This window comes from Berghia stephanieae, chromosome 1, assembly GCF_034508935.2.
Source record: "Berghia stephanieae isolate SIO BIC M18660-M18661 chromosome 1, UCSD_Bste_1.3, whole genome shotgun sequence".
Taxonomy (NCBI): domain Eukaryota; kingdom Metazoa; phylum Mollusca; class Gastropoda; order Nudibranchia; family Aeolidiidae; genus Berghia; species Berghia stephanieae.
The window spans coordinates 134,734,709-134,751,590 of NC_088360.1; the positions used below are offsets into that span (position 1 = coordinate 134,734,709).

At 35.5% G+C, this 16,882-nt stretch overlaps 2 long non-coding RNA genes across 2 annotated transcripts in view; both read left to right on the forward strand.

The window, feature by feature from the left end:
- The window catches only part of LOC144963267 (uncharacterized), a 46,933-nt gene that overhangs the window by 24,722 nt on the left and 5,329 nt on the right, over positions 1–16,882 (forward strand). Inside the window, exons 2-4 of the long non-coding RNA XR_013643593.1 lie at positions 8,794–8,966; positions 13,254–13,362; positions 14,171–14,367. This is a non-coding gene — a long non-coding RNA (uncharacterized LOC144963267). The remainder of the gene's footprint in view (positions 1–8,793; positions 8,967–13,253; positions 13,363–14,170; positions 14,368–16,882) is intronic.
- Positions 9,772–11,093, forward strand: LOC144965583 (uncharacterized). The gene is made up of 3 exons (XR_013644064.1): positions 9,772–10,160; positions 10,525–10,816; positions 10,853–11,093. It is a non-coding gene; the product is annotated as an uncharacterized LOC144965583 (long non-coding RNA).

The following is a 16,882-nucleotide window of genomic DNA, read 5'->3' on the forward strand; positions in this document are numbered from 1 at the left end:
ATATATATATATATATATATATATATATATATATATATATATATATATAAGTATCAATCCACTATTAAGGTGACCACTGTGAAATGCACCAATTGGAGGACCAAGCATATGTCTTGTTCAAATTGATTAAACTGTTCAATCTTTGTTCAAATGAGTATAGTTTGATGCCCTACAATGATTTATGAACACAATTCTGATGCTTGATGATCACAATGGTATATAGAAAATTACTCGGTCCCCCTAATGTTTTACTAAGTGTTTCTGTAGCTTTAAGGAGACATTTGGTAAAAACATGTTTTTAGGGAGACCACATTAAAAAACCCTTTTAGGGAGCCCAGTATATGTTTATATATGTGTATACCTAAGAGTGCATTTTCAAGTGAGCTACCACCAAATTGTCTAAAATAAAGTAAGTCCTTAAGATTAAGAGCTTCATGGCCATAGTGTCGAAGCTTATCCCAGTGTGCGTAGAGTGAAGTGGCCGAGCAACGCATTTACTAACTCCTGGGAAGGTCCATCCCTCAGAAGGGGCGCTCAGGGAAATAACCTGGGACTCAAACACGGCAAAAAATATTCCGAGTTGCTCCGTGCGCCATTGTTTTTGCAGTCCCCGACCCCTTTAGAAACCTGACGACCCAGGTTAGGTTCAGAGATAGAAGGGACCAGGCAGAGGAGTTTATTTGTTGTTGTTGTATACCACTGAATGGACTTGGTTTGTTTTGTTTTGTTTTTAAGGGTTTTACGGCGCTTGCAACACATTAAGGTCATATCAGCGCCAGTAAAAAGGAAGAAAATGGGATAGTAAAAAGTTCTGGAACTACAATTAGAGCACCCAAGAAAAAGTAAGGCAAAGGGGATTTGTTTCAAATAGGAAACAGTAGATTCCAAGAGCCCACTATCAAAGTACTTAGTTTGAGATCACCTAAACGTCTCATTCAGACACAAGCACAGGTCCCAACAAAGAGGGATACACTCAAATGTTTACAAAGCATAAATAATATGTAAACAAAACAATAAAGAGCATAACAGACAGATGATTTACAAGGGAAAAATATAATCTCCCAAAACTCGAACTATACATTTGACTGTTTCCCTCCCAGCCAGGTCCTGGACAAAACCAAGTAATCCCATCCCGAGACAAAGACAGAAAACAAGTTGGAAAACAGACATAGGGGGATAGAAGACGCAACGAGTACGTCCCTGCCCATTATGGGAAGTCGGGAACCCCACCCAGTGAATGGAGTTGGATGGATAGGACAGCAGATCTGATGGACACAATGAACGGCTTCAATCAACATCTCATTCACTTTAACTTGCACAATGCTTGCTTTGGTTTCGTGGTAGACAGTTCGTCTGACGCCCGAGTTGCCAGGGTTCGAATCCATATTTGTGGCGATGCAGAGTCATTGTAAAAGTCTCATTTACAGTCTCACTTGTGTTAATTGGAGTACGTTACTGAATTGTAACAACGTTGTTCGTGTCCATATAAATGTACTACCAGCTGCACGTTGAGCTCATTGTGGGTTTTATGATACATCAAGCTCGTGTAAAATTACATTTACATTTGACCGAAAAATGATACATAACGATAGAAGTCTACAAATCATATTGCAGGTTTATTTTAGTTCCAAAAGCCATCACAAACATTCATCCACTGTATCACATAAGTCTTTGGTCACCAAATAAAAGCATGAAGTTTGTTATGTGTACAGTGCAACATAAAAGGATAGAAACAGTTTTACTGATAAAACCCTCAAATGATAACAAACCAATATGTTGTTGCTGGTAAGTTGCTTAATTGCATTTGTTAAAAAGCATAAACTGTGAAGCAAAAGTGTTGAAAATCGTTTGAATAAAGTTTAATGCAAAAAAAATAATTCTTAAGCACTTTATGCCGTTCTAAGCTGTCGTTGCTGCATTTTTTTTTCATTATTAATTATTATTATTCTGATTAAGGATGAGGGGATAAAGAAAGAATGAAATTAAATGCACAGAGGTGTCATTTCTTGACAGTCACCTCTAAAGATTGCAACTCTTAAAATTATCATAAAAAGAATAGTGAAATTTTACATTAGGTATCTAGAAAATGCTGAAAATAAAGCTACATTGGCCAATTAAGTTAGGGATAGTAGAAAGACTTTTTATTCTGCCATATCTGATTCTTTCAGATCGTTCTACATAGCTGCCAACTTTTCAAAAATAAAATAAGGAACGTTCATTTGGCCCGGGATGAGGGGCGATGTGTGCCGAAGCCCCACCCCCCCCCCCCCTTTCATCGAATCGCAACATATAAAAGTCAGCCTTTTTAATTACTATTACTAACACTAACAAGTTTGAGATGACAGAGGCTAGTCCAAATGTTGCTCAATTATCGGGTTTAGTACCAGCACATTTGAATCGTTAAAATGACACTTTCCACAATGATTGTTGTTTTGTTTTTAAGGGTTTTACGGCGCTTGCAACACATTTAGGTTATATCAGCGCCAGTAAAAAGGAAGAAAATTGGATAGTAAAAAGTTCTAGAATTACAGTTGAAGCATCCAAGAGAAAGTAAAACATAGGGGAACTGGGAACAAATAGGGATCAGATGTAGATTCCAAGAGCGTATCACCAATGTACTTAGTTTGAGATCACCTATAAGTCTTATCCGGACACAAGAACAAAATCCAACAAAGAGGAACACACTCAAATGCTTACATTATACATTAAAAAATAACAAATATAGTAATAATACATAACAGAGAGATGATTTACAAGGAAAAAAATATCATCTCCCAAAACAATAAATATGCATTTGACTGCTTCCCTCCCAGCTAGGACTCCGGCGAGGGCCAGGAAAAAAACAAGTAATCTCATTCCAAGACAAAGACTGAAAGCATGTTGGAAAACAGATATAAGGGGATAGAAGACACAGTGTGTACCTCCCTGCCCGCTATGGGAGCTTTCCACAATGAGATCAAAATTCAGAACGGACATATAAAGAAAGAATTCAACTGCCTCAACTTTGATAAGGACCAATACACAAAAAGCACAATTGTAAAATAAATGAAATAACTTAAGATGGTTAGAAATGCATAACTACCAACCTGGTACATCACTTGAGAGGGCGTTTTGGGGTAAAAATTAGGTGAGTTCAGATAAAAAGTAGACGATTGCATATATGTTTTCTTTCATGCAACATAATGGTCTTTAAGTAGTATACTATAATAGTAGTTATAGTAAAATGCACCTCTAAATATTAGAGAATTCCTACTTCTTTACTTTGACAAGATAAACACACCTAAAAATGGAGTATACTTATTTTTCTTGAACCTAAACCGTTACAAAAGCTTGCTTGAAAAAAAAAAATTAAAATCAGATGAAGATGTTTTTAAAGGGATTAAATTTATATATTTCATAAATTAATAAAGGGAAATAATCATTGTCATCTTTAATCAATATAAGCAATTGATTTTCTTATTGAATACCTTCCAATCAAAAAGGTGAATTTAATTTTATTCTTAATTAAAATAATATTTGTAACAAATAGTGAAAGTATCAATACTGTCTTAGAATATTCAAAGTATATCGAGGCTAACATCCATATCCTATGCAAATCTCCAATACATTATGAAAGGTTTGAGTAAAATACAGGCGTCATATAAACGAATGGAACTTTTTTAATTGTTGAAAATCATTTATGATAGAGGCATAATTCAAATTAAAGAGCTACACAAATGGAGATTATGCTCTCACTGGACACCAATAATAATGATAATAATAATAACAACAATAGTAGTAGTAGTAATAGTAATAATAATGGATCAATAATAATAATTCATTAGGCTCACATGGCTTTTTTACCACAAATTAGTCAAAAATTACAAAATACGGATTTTGCACTAAAAATAAGCACTTACGGACTCAGGAAGTCAAATACGGAACAAATCCGTTTTTAACAGAACGGTTGGCAGCTATGGTTCTACAAAGCATTTGTCTCTCAAGCTGAGCAAATGAATGTTCATATAATATAAAAAAGGATATTGCAATGATGAACAGATTGTACTATATAAAGATAAAACGTTTTTGTAAACCCCCAAAATATGTCAATAACACTATACAATACAATGAATGTAATACAAATCAAATTCATGATTGTCATTACACCGATTGAAACGCTCTTTCCCTTCTATATTTATTTCTTTCATTAAAAATCTTTGTCTTCACCAAACTAATTAGTGTACCTTCAGGGATTCCTTTTTGTGAAAATACCCTGTGGTGTTTTAAGAACAGAATAATTTCAGACTTTCTAGGTAATGATCCCCTTGAACCATGTGCTGAAACATCTTCGACAAAGTTTTTAAAATATGACTTGACTCTATCTGTATCCTCATCTGACCATGACATGTATCTCCGATTTTTGCTTGAATTCCTCTTGGGTTCAGTTTGTTTTGAAGAACACGTAAGCTGATTTGGCACTCCTGCTTCACCATCAAATATTTCTTCTTGATTTGCAGCTGTTACTATGGATGTTCCAAAATTTGCATTTGAGTCTCTATTCACTACAGAGTCATTTGTTTCAATGTTACAATTTCCTTCCCCAGTGACCGATGCTGAGTTATCAATTTGACCCAAAAAATGACCAACTTCTGTTATTTCTCGTATTGCAAGTGGACACTGATAAATGTTTTGATTGATTGATTCACTGTGTCCCATATGTCGATAGAAGACATCTTTCTCGTGTTGTGGGACATCAAGTAAGGCAAATAATGTCGAAGCTCGGTGCCTGAATTTATCAGCTATTAACAACTGGGGTTTCTCTAAATCCTTTACTAAGGAAGTGACATATTTGATGGCAATGTAACCACTTACATGATCTTTGGATATTCCTGTATTTGGAAAAAGAAATGGGTTGTCTGAAATATCAACAGCTTTACGCTCCTGTGCAAGTTTCCTTAAAGGCTGAATTGTGCATTGGGTATCAACAAGGGACCAACATCTTGCTTCCCTTTCCAGACTGATAGGCCAGCTTATACTTCTCAAGTAACGCTTTTTCCAGAGGATCAGTGACATGTTGTACAAGCTGGGGATCAACCCATACACCTGAATCTGCATCATTCCAGTCTTTTAACAACATCCTTGCGGGTTCTCCGCCTCTCCTCGCATTAAACATTGTAAGCCTAGCTACGATGACATTGCGAAGCCTAACAAACATATGTGAATCAAATAATTGATAATCATCCTCACAAATACGGACCATCTCTTCAGTAATAAATTGCCGTAGCTTCTTTATATCATTCTCTAATGGCATCTCTTTGGGTTTTCTCAAATTTGTTCTCTTTGCTTCACATTGAACTCTGGCTGTAAAAAAAATACTATCCCAATTATAATCCAGGACAGCTTTGAACAAATCTATCTCTGCGGATTCTTCCATTTTGTTTTGCATTATATATTCCCCTTTTAAGAAATTAATTAACTTTTTCAATATAAATCCAATTGAAAGCTTCAAGCCTGCTTTCAATGTCCCATCCTCTTTCAAAGTCATTTCAGAAATGGTTTGCGATATTTCATTAAAGTTACAACGCTTCACTACGTCCTCTCCAGAGAAAGAAGGTTGATTTGTTCTCTTCCTAGTTTTTAAAATCAAATTTCCTAAGATGCGTAAATCACTCATTATAACTTTTCTCTCCTTCTTTGAACTTTTACTCCACAATTTTGTTCCTAACAATACTATAGCTTTGTCTGATCGACACAAATTTCCCACTTCATCATTCCGAAATTTGTCAAGAATATTCTCCTTTATTTCTTTACTTGCATTGGGAGCCACGGGATAAAATTTTACAACCCCAGTACACAGAGCATGCTCAGTACTACATTTCTTTTTGTGTTCATAAACCCTTCGTCCAGAGTAAAACCCCTTACAGCCAGCACACATAACAACTTCATGTGACCCTTGTGCTCTCTCACGCATAACTATTGAATTGTTTCTAGTGTTTGAATAAAAAATGCCCTTTTTCTTGAGATACTCCATTGTTCTATCCCTTTCCTTTACAGGCTGTTTCATGGCCTCTGTAACTTCTGTCTCATCTTTGTGTTTCCTCATCAAATGCCTTGAGAGTTTTGTTTGCAACTGTCCACAGTATGGACAGGGTCTCCTTGGCTTTTTGTATTTCTCTGGAAAAAAAAAGAAGAAAATAAAGCACATCATGCTATGAACTATGAAAATAAATCAATAGACAGATCGTATGCACATCAGCTACATGACAGCGATAGAGAGGAATAGCATTCCAAATATTTAAGGCCTGGACAAGTAACTGTCATAATTCCTTCTTGTTATATACTTTTCTACCATCTATTCCTTTGGAAGAGGTATGTTAGATTTGTGGAGACTTCTGCCACATAACAAATCCAGTGAAAAGACGCCATATTTTTGTTTTGAAATAGAAATAAATAGATCAATCCACCCACTTCACTGGGTTCAGGGTTCCCTCTTCATTATAATCAAAATATGAACATAAATCGGAATAGTAACACATTGAAGTCTCATCTGAATACATAGATTGTCCTTTGTTGTTTCAGCGAATAATCAGACAGAATGTCAAAAGAATTTTAGGTTTTTCCCCAACCACCCCTTGGAGGTATCAGTATCAGCGGAATGGTAAGCGTCATGTTTTTTACGTTGAGCAACAAAATTTACATAGTAATAGTAGCAGCTCTCACTGGCTGAAAATGTTATTGCGATACCAAGCATTGTGCCAAGAATGGTGCTATAAGTTTCTGTGGTACCCAGTCACTTCATAAAACTAAAACAAATTAGCACTGGCACCAGTGTCAGTGACCAGAACCTTATCACTATCACTATCACCATCCATCATAATTTGGAATCTGGAAAAGGAATGAACCGTTTTAGTTGTAAACATATTTTGATCGAAATTTTTAAATTTCTGCTATCGTGCAATTAACAGAGTTCAAAATATCAAAATAAGAGAGGCAGTCAAATACATTTTTTAATGTCTGAATAGACATGATTAAATTTCTCTAGAAGTTCAGTGACACCATGGCATGGTGCATATAAGCTGTTTGACTCTGAGCTTAAGGTTCGAGAGTTCAAATCCCGGTAAGGGTAACTTTGTTTTTTTTTTTCCCAATATTTTTTAAAAATTCCTTCTGTCTTTTTATATTTTTTAAACTTTTGTTTTAATAATTTTATTTGCTTGAAATATACTTTAATGTTGATATTATACTATTGTTCTTTTATTATTATTATTATTATTATTATTATTATTATTATTATTATTATTATTATTATTATTATATTATTATTATTATTATTATTATTATTATTATAAAAGTAATTGCTTTTTATTAGGAAACCCGCCGAAACCCAGTCCCAGGTTCACTCCCCACTGGTGTACACTTCTCTGAGTCCCATATTCACTCCCACAGCTGCACTCTTCCCATAACTTTGTCAGGTTTCGGAAAAAAAAACACCGTATTATAGTGCAAAACCACTATTCAGTGTCAGATACTGAATAATGCAAAACCGCTATTCAGTATCTGATACTGAATAGTGAAAAACCACTATTCAGTATCAGATACTGAATAGTGCAAAACCACTATTCAGTATCAGATACTGAATAGTGCTAGCCAAAAAGAAAACCGATTCACATCCAGAATTTTATTCATGCCTAGATAAATCTTAAACAAATATTAATGTACAACAGACGTTTAAGACAGTAGGAAAATTATTTTCGGAAAGATCCTACATCCCCAGTATTCATTAAAGAATTAAAGGCTGTCATTATTCCCATTGTAAATTCGTTATCCCCAGACACCTTTTTACAGGACGTTGCAAGGGATAAATGTCCCGTTACCCCCATCCCCCCCCCCTTTTTTTTTTTTTTTTTTTTTTTTGAGCGAGTCTATTCTTTTCTCCCTTTTGTTTGGCCTTTTGTTCCGTTTCTGAGCATGAATTTCTTAAAATTGTTTTATTTATTTTTTAAATTGTTTGTTTTTTCTCCTCTGTCTGACCATTTGGTCGCTCTCTGAATATTTCTGTTTGTTTGCTTTTTAATTATTCTTTTTAGACACTTTTTTAGATCGGAGTGGGGACGAATATGACAATTTGCTAGAAACTAGAAAGGAACCAAGAGAGAGAGAGTTTTTAAAAAAAAAAAAGGTGGGGGGGGGGGCGAGGATGGATGGGTCATTTATCCCTTTCAACGTTCTGTAAAAAGAAGACGGAATTTTTAAAAAAGTGTCGGAACCAGGATTTGAACCCACAACGCCGATTCTGGTAAAACTTCCAGGGCAGACGACTAAACCATTCGGCCATGACACCCAATTCGAAGTCGACGCATATCGTGTATATGTAGTAACAACTGATTTATTGTTGGTTAATTTTGTTTTTATAGAGATTTTATTAACTTTCCTTATTTCTATGTGCATTTGGAAACATTCCATATTCTGGAATGTGGATAATTGTTTAAAAGAGCGGAGTTTCAAATATATGTGTCTGGGGATAAGGAATTTTCGTCATCCCGAGACAGGTGTCAGGGGAGGGATAACGAATTTGCATTACACCTGGGGATTTTAAAAAGTATGAAAAATCTCTTGGGAGAGTAGAGGGCTAGGATTTAGTGAGTTAAGACTAAGATCTGGTGTTAGTAAGATTGAATCTCGCCTTTAATGGGTTAAATCTTATTGTTTGATTTTTAAAAATTACACACTGACCGAGTTTAAGTTTTGATTTTTTTAAAAATGAATTATTTACTATTGTTATGACATTTACTGCTTTTTTATTTTTTCTTAAAGGTGGCGTCAATTGGCAAAGTGGTCAATCTATATATGGTCTGTTAATTCTCACAGTCCGCAACGGCGACAAAGTCCTGGTAAACCGGTGATGTGTATTCAACATGGATGACAGACTGCATTTGGAAGCAATTTTTATTGTAACCTGAGTGAAGTTTTCGGATCCCACAGATTTGGTAAATGAAATGATTCTTATGTTACCGCAGTTATGAGAGATAAAAGTATTATTCTCTTTTAGACTTAAGTCAGGCCTGTAAATCTTCCGACTTTTGTCGGATTTCCGACAGTACGATTTTGCTCTATAAGTGCTAATATTTTAAAAAACAATTAATAGTAAAAATATAATTCGTAATGTCAAAGAACAGAACCAATAAAAAAAAAGAAAATAAATGACTTTTATTTCGTTCCTCAAAAATATCTGATTTTATTCCCTTTCAAATGCTGACTTAAAAAAAAGATTATTATTTGTCGCATCAAACACAAATCAAAACTAGGCTGTCTATCAGTTAGCTATAATATTATCATGTCACCTACATGCTCATCTAGACGTGGAGGTATTCACTGCCTGGCTACTGTGCCACAACCAGCGAGAGACGGTTGCGAAGTTCGCGCGAGTCGTCGAACACAGACCTAGTCAGTAAATAATGCACGCACAGAAGTGTGTCGGAGCTTCTCGGACCGGAAGCAGGCCTGTCAATCTTCCAACAAATGTCGGAATTCCGACAGTACGATTTTGCTCTATAAATTCTGACATTTAAAAATATATATATATATATATTCGCAACATCACAAGACAGAACCAACTAAAAGTAAAAGAAAAATGTTTTATTTTGTGTCTCGACGAGAGTATTAAAAACATTTAGACCTGTAAATTCTCAGTCAATTAACTGAAATCTGTCAATTCCTCAAATTCAAATATTTTTTAAAAGGAAAGAAAGAAAGAATTCATGAATTGTAGTCGAATGACGTGAAATAGTTAGGAATGTTCCACAGTGCTACGCATTGCTCAAGGGCGTTTATATTTACAATGGATATATTGCCAAGGCTTCTTAGAATTGCCGTGTCTGAACACACCCCAGTGTATTTTCACACAGCCTTTGTGAAATTATCTTTTCACTTTCCAACCCTGTCATGTTCCCAATGGTTGCCAATTTTAACTGAGCCGCCGAGCGATAAATTTCACTGTTTCGTCTAAGCCAAAGTTGACCACATTTACTTCGTAGAGCCTAAAAGTATGAGAAAGTTTAATGCGAAAGCCGGAAGTGCGTTATGAAGACACCTTCAAATCGAAAGTTTTATGATTGCTACATGCTCATCTCGATTGCCTCACGTTGTACACAAACTGGTTGACCGTTTCTTCACTGATTTGGGTACTTAATTATGAGAAACAATTGTAAGTAGCCAAATTAATTCCCACGTAAATTAGTTTTCTGCCATTGTTTTGCTCAAATGAGCTTGCTGTTTACTATTCATCTCGATTCTTTGGATTTTTCTGATACGATACGAAGAGTTAAATTTCACTGTTTCGTCTAAGTCAAAATTGACCACATATACTTGGTAGAGCCTAAAAGTTTAATGCAAAAGCCGGAAGTGGGTTATGAAGACACCTTCAAATCGAAAGGTTTATTATTGCTACAAGCTCATCTCGATTGCCTCACGTTGTGCACAAACTGGTTGACCGTTTCTTCACTGATGTGGGTACTTAATTATGAGAAACAATTGTAAGTAGCCTAGTTAATTCCCACGTAAATTAGTTTTCTGCCATTGTTTTGCTCAAATGAGCTTGCTGTTTACTATTCATCTCGATTCTTTGGATTTTTCTGATACGATACGAAGAGTTAAATTTCACTGTTTCGTCTAAGTCAAAATTGACCACATATACTTGGTAGAGCCTAAAAGTTTAATGCAAAAGCCGGAAGTGCGTTATGAAGACACCTTCAAATCGAAAGGTTTATTATTGCTACAAGCTCATCTCGATTGCCTCACGTTGTACACAAACTGGTTGACCGTTTCTTCACTGATGTGGGTACTTAATTATGAGAAACAATTGTAAGTAGCCTAGTTAATTCCCACGTAAATTAGTTTTCTGCCATTGTTTTGCTCAAATGAGCTTGCTGTTTACTATTCATCTCGATTCTTGGGATTTCTGATACGATATGAAGAGTTTCAGTCAGTTTTTATAGAGCTCATTTACAGGTCTATACTTATCTCGTCAAAGACAAAACAAACCAGACAGCATTCCATCTTGTCAATAATTATCACCACCTCCACACTACCCGGACGTGTACTTGTTCACTGTCTACTGTCTGCCCACAGACTTGGTGTGTCTACCTGCATGTAACTAGCTAGTGTCTGTCGCTCGCGTTTGCGAATCGTCGATCACAATTCGTAGTCAGTAATCAACTAACGCACATAGTGTGTTGGGGACCAGGCCGTTTCTTTCTATTTTGCTACTGATACACACACCTCGTCCCATTCTTCTTTTTTTCAGTTCAGTTCATTATCTCTATCCAGTTGAAAGTGAACCAGAAAATATGAATGCGAAATAGATATTTTTCTTCGAATGAATACTTATATCGGAAGTTTTCACTCGTTTGGCATACGACCGATCTTCTTTTCCTCTATTCTCGCACGACCGTAGTTTTTCAGTTATTTATTAAATTATTCTTCCTATTCATTATGCCTGAAGTATTTTTAGATCGCAGATCGGACTTACTTACCTTAGAAAAATGTGTTAAGAATAAATTTAAATGGTCGTGGCTTGAAGAACAAGACACCAACGGCGATTTCTTTTCTTGCTATGTGAGGAAAATTGAGGCACCAGGAATGGCATTTGTGTCATATCTGGGTTGTGTTGTTAATCCACTTTTTTGGTTTAGTTGGTCTATTTTCGTATCCCGGAAAAGTTCAGACAATTTTGTCACCACCCATTGACAGGCCTGCGGAAGGTTTCTCTCTATTTTGCTACTGACACACATGCATTTCTCCGTGTCTTATTTCTTTTTCCCTGTGATTTATTGGTTCAGTCTGGATGTGAAATGGAAAAATAATAATGCGAAATAATTATTTTTCTTCGAAATATATATTCTTCTTCAAATGCTCTCACACGACAGCACCACCTCCTCCTCCTCTTCTATAATAATTAATCCAAATATGCGAAAGAATCGGCGTAAACAGAGCAATTATATATAGAGAGAGTGAAACATTTTTTTACGGGTATGTGTGGCGTATAAGCGGAGTGGAATCATTTACATTTTGGCTCAAACATGTTAAATCATAGAGTAGTATTATTTGCAATTGTTTCCGTGAAATATGGATAAAAGTTATAGCAAATTATATTTCTTATGTCTTCAATCATGTAACATTAGCTTCATATTATGTTCAGGCCTGTAAATCTTCCGTCTATTGTCGGATTTCCGAAAGTACTATTTTGCTCTATAAGTGCTAATATTTTTATTCCGTTTCAAATGTCGACTTACAAAAAAACTTTATTTGTCGCATCAAAGACAAAACAAAATGTCTAGCGGTTAATTATAATATTATCATGTCACCTACACACTCCACTAGACGTGGATGTATTCACTGCCTGGCTACTGCGAGAGTGTCACGAAGCACAGATTATCTTTGTCGCGAAGGAAGTTAACGCGAGTCGTCGAACATACACCTAGTCAGTAAATAACGCACGCACAGAAGTGTGTCGAATCAGACCGGAAGGTTTCTCTCTATTTTGCTTCCGACACACATGCCTTTCTCCAGTTCTCATATCTTTTTCTCTATATTGTATTGGTTCAGTCCGGATGTGAGACGGAAAAGATATAATGCGAAATAATTATTTTTCTTCTAAATATATATTCTTCTTCGAGACCTCTCACACGAAAGCACCACCTCCTCTTCTTCTTCATTTTCTTCTTCTTCTTTTATGAGAATTAATCCAAATAAACAAATGAATTAGCGTAAACATTGAACACAAACAGGAGCAAAGATATGCAGCTTCCCGTGTCAAGCACGAGATACACATCCTTCAAAAGGGTAGGAATTGTTCTCTTCCTTTTCATTTTACAACTAACTCAGACCAGGATCCTCAAATAATTGGGATTTTGTTTTTTTGGTACCATAGAATTAGGACCTCATTATAAATAAGTCGGGGACAGCGGCATGATTTGACAAGTCATTTGATGTGTCATATCTGTGTTGTGTAATTAATCCATGTTTTTGTTCTGTTGTGTCTATTTTCTCGTGTTCAAAAAGTTCTGACAACTTTTTCACCAACCATTTACAGGCCTGTATGTTATGTGTTATTTTCAATTTTTTATCTTCCTCTATTTTATAGTCAAATTGACCTCATTCAAATCGACCTCCATGATATGGCAACCAAGAGCAGGGGAAGTGTCTACTTACAGGGATACCACAATCTTGGATCTTTCCTTTACTTGATGTTGTGTTTTTGTTTTTTACTTTTTCAGCAGTGTAAGGTGCCATTTCAAGCTTTTTGAAGAAGAAATACTCTGACCATTTGGCTAAGATGTCTTTCAGTGGCTATAGATCATTCCCTTTCAAGTACGGAGCTATGAAGTGAGTAGGCTACTTTGGCAAACTGGCATTGTTTATGTCGAATAAAAAAAATTATATGAGCACCTTATGTCATATCCAGTCCTAAATCTTGTTTTAAGTTGCTTGTTGGCTTGGGAGCTATTGACAGGCTGTCTCTGGGTGGGTTTTTTAAATTTATTTATTTCGACCTCCCATAGTGGACGATATTGTGCTAAGCCATGGATATATTTGAAAATTGACTTTCGGAGACCAGAAGAGCAGGGGATTTCAGTTCTGTTAGTTAGAGGTGTGTACTACCAGTCTCATACATTTTTCAGCCATGAGGTTTTTAATTCTGCTAATACATTTTACAAAGTAATTAACAACTTGGCATAGTTTTAAAACATGGTTATTCATCGTAAAGTGTCACTCAGTTTGTTCCAGTGGTACACAGAATTATCTAGATCTATAATTTCTTAGTCAGCTGACAAATCAACCAGAAATCATCGGATGGTTATTTACCAACGTCAATGTATACGACAGTAATTGGAGCATGTTCATATTATTATTACTTTCTTTCTTTTTTTTTTTTTTTTTGTTATTTACGATTAATTAATTAAACATTTTTTAAATTATGCCCTTCTGCCACAACATCATAAGACATGAAGATATCTTCTAGGCATTCTCTCTTTCTCTCTCTCTCTCTCTCTCTCTCTCTCTCTCTCTCCTCTCTCTCTCTCTCTCTCTCTCTCTCTCTCCTCTCTCTCTCTCTCTCTGTGTGTGTGTGTGTTACGTTTTATACAATTTTGATTATGATTAGAGGAGAGAATAATTGTTTTAACTTTTTCAGACCTCCCCAGGTGGACAGTCCTTATGAAATTGAATTGTGGTGAGGTTGATTGCAGTCTTCCGTCCAGTCACTTACCAAGAAGGCAAATGGTTAATATTGGACTAAGCTCATGTCTGACCCTGTAAAAGCTGAAGCTTACCAGATCCAGGAGAGAGAATTTGAGAAAATACAGAGAGGAACTACCTCCTGAGGAAAAGGTACAAATGAAAGCAAAGCATGGTGAACAATTCAAAAAAGAGAGAAAGCATGTTTGAATGCTTTTGATACTCTTCCCTCTCTCTCTCTCTCTCTCTCTCTCTCTCTCTCTCTCTCTCTCTCTCTCTCTCTCTCTCTCTCTCTCTCTCTCTCTCTCTTTTTAAAAAATGGGAAATGGGTGCCTCTGGTTTGTGTTGCATTTCTTTTTTCTTTTTTTTTACGTGGTTTAAGTAACTCTAAAATTCTAGCACCTATCATGAAGAGAGAGAAAATGTTCTTCGGTTCATTGTTTCCAGTTTCACAAATGACCCTGCCACCTTGCAATACCAGAAATATCCTTGGTTCATAGTGGAAGTCCTGGATGCAGTTTTTTATTTCTCATAGTGGATGGCTCTGTCCTCTATCACTATTTATCTTTTTCAAGCTTGCTTTCTGTCTTAGTCTTGAAATGAGATTACTTCATTCTTTCCTGATCTTGGTCAGTAGAGCATACATGCTGAATCTTACGAATTTTAGACAAGTTTCATGGCCGAATAATAAGTTTTATGGAAAATTACAAATTTTTAATTCTTAGTAATACTTTATGATAATATTAATAATAATAATAATGAGAAGAAGAACAACTACTACTACTACTACTACTACTACTACTACTATACTACTGTTATATTAATAATAATTACTACTACTACTACTATAATAATGATAATAATAATATTGTGGTTGTTCATACACAATTTCAGAAATTACGAATTTCCTTGTCAAATTACTAAAAATTGATATAAAAATTACTAAATTTGAAGTTTTCAATTTGGCATGTCTGGTAGAGTCAAATGTATAACTGTCATTTTGGGAGATGATTTTTTTTTCTTCTTGTAAATAATCTGTTATGCAGTGCAGCAGGGAAATCTCAACCGTGGGACCGGGCCTAGTTGTTCGAGATTTCTGTGTTGAGTATATTTTACAAAGCATGTGTGATGGTTAAATGTGGCATAATGTGTTCTATAATATGAAAACAAAGCCAGCCCATAGCATTGCTGGTGACACACTCAGCACTTGCCGTCTTTATCTATGAATCCGCTATCTAATCACTGTCGCTTCTCATCTCTCCCGGCGCCCCTCTTCTCACCCAACCTTAAACGTCTTGCATATAACAGGCATTTTAGAAACCTTAAATAGCAAAATGAAAACAAATGGTGTAGGTCAAATCAACCAAATACATATGGTCAATTAAAAGTTTGCACTTCCTCTTTTCTGGTTTAGCAAAATGTTGACATTTGAGTTTCAGGTTTAAGTCTGGTGTTCGCTGGGATAATACAGACCTGCCAACCAGTACGATTTAGCGTATTTTAGTACGATTTTTTGACCCAATTATGCAGATACGATTCCAAGGGATATAGTACGATCTTTTTAAAGATATGTGATGTGAATTATGTTGATGATACATTTGATGCATTGATACACACATGTCGTACAACAACTACCGTGTTTCTGAATGAATGATGCATCACATTTAGTATTATAGTTATCATTTCAGTTGCTTATATGATGCCGGTTTTCACCAATATTTTTCTCATACATTTTTTGAGGATTTGCATAGAATTATGCATATATATCAGCTTATTTTATACTTTAGTCTCAGGCATTTAAGTTTTTGCCACTTATTAAATAGAATATTCTAAGTGAAAATTTAATTGAACTAACATCTTTGACTATGAAGCCTTCAATTCAAAACTGTATTGCTAAAAAGCTTAAACATAAATGGGTTATTTCCTTTTATTGATAATAAGTAAAATTACTCTATTTTGTTTTATAAAATTTATAATGATCTTTTTTCTTCTATATTATTTTGTACGAGTCTAGAATTACAAAGTGGGCAGCTTTAGGAATGGTATTTGGTTCAAAATGAATTCTCTAGAACCATTTAAGTATTTAACTTGTCTTTGCATATTACATACTTGCAAATTTCCTATCATTTGACCAAAGTAATAGTATTGGTAGTATGTAGTAGTGAATGCTCAAAAGAGAGAGAGAGAGAGAGAGAGAGAGAGAGAGAGAGAGAGAGAGAGAGAGAGAGAGAGAGAGAGAGAGAGAGAGATGGATCATTAGATAACATATATGGAAATATCTTGCTACTGTTTCAAAATGTCATCTATTGAATTGAAGACAGCTCAAAACTTACTCATATCTAATGTACTGGGCTAGCAGATAACACCATCACAACTTCATTTAGTACATCATCATCTCTTACCATCACCACTGCCACAACCACCACAACATCACTTTTACCACCCCCCCACCACAGCTTCATCATCATCACCACCACCACTGGAGCACCATCGCTACAACAACCACCACTTCTTCCACTGACACTAGCACCAATACTACCAACATGTTAAGGGTCTTTTGGTCATTTCTTTGAGTGTTTCGATAGCAATTTCCTTTGATATTGCAATTTCTGAGCCTTATACTAATTTAAAATGGTCATTACTTTTTGGTTTCTCGATAAATCGATCG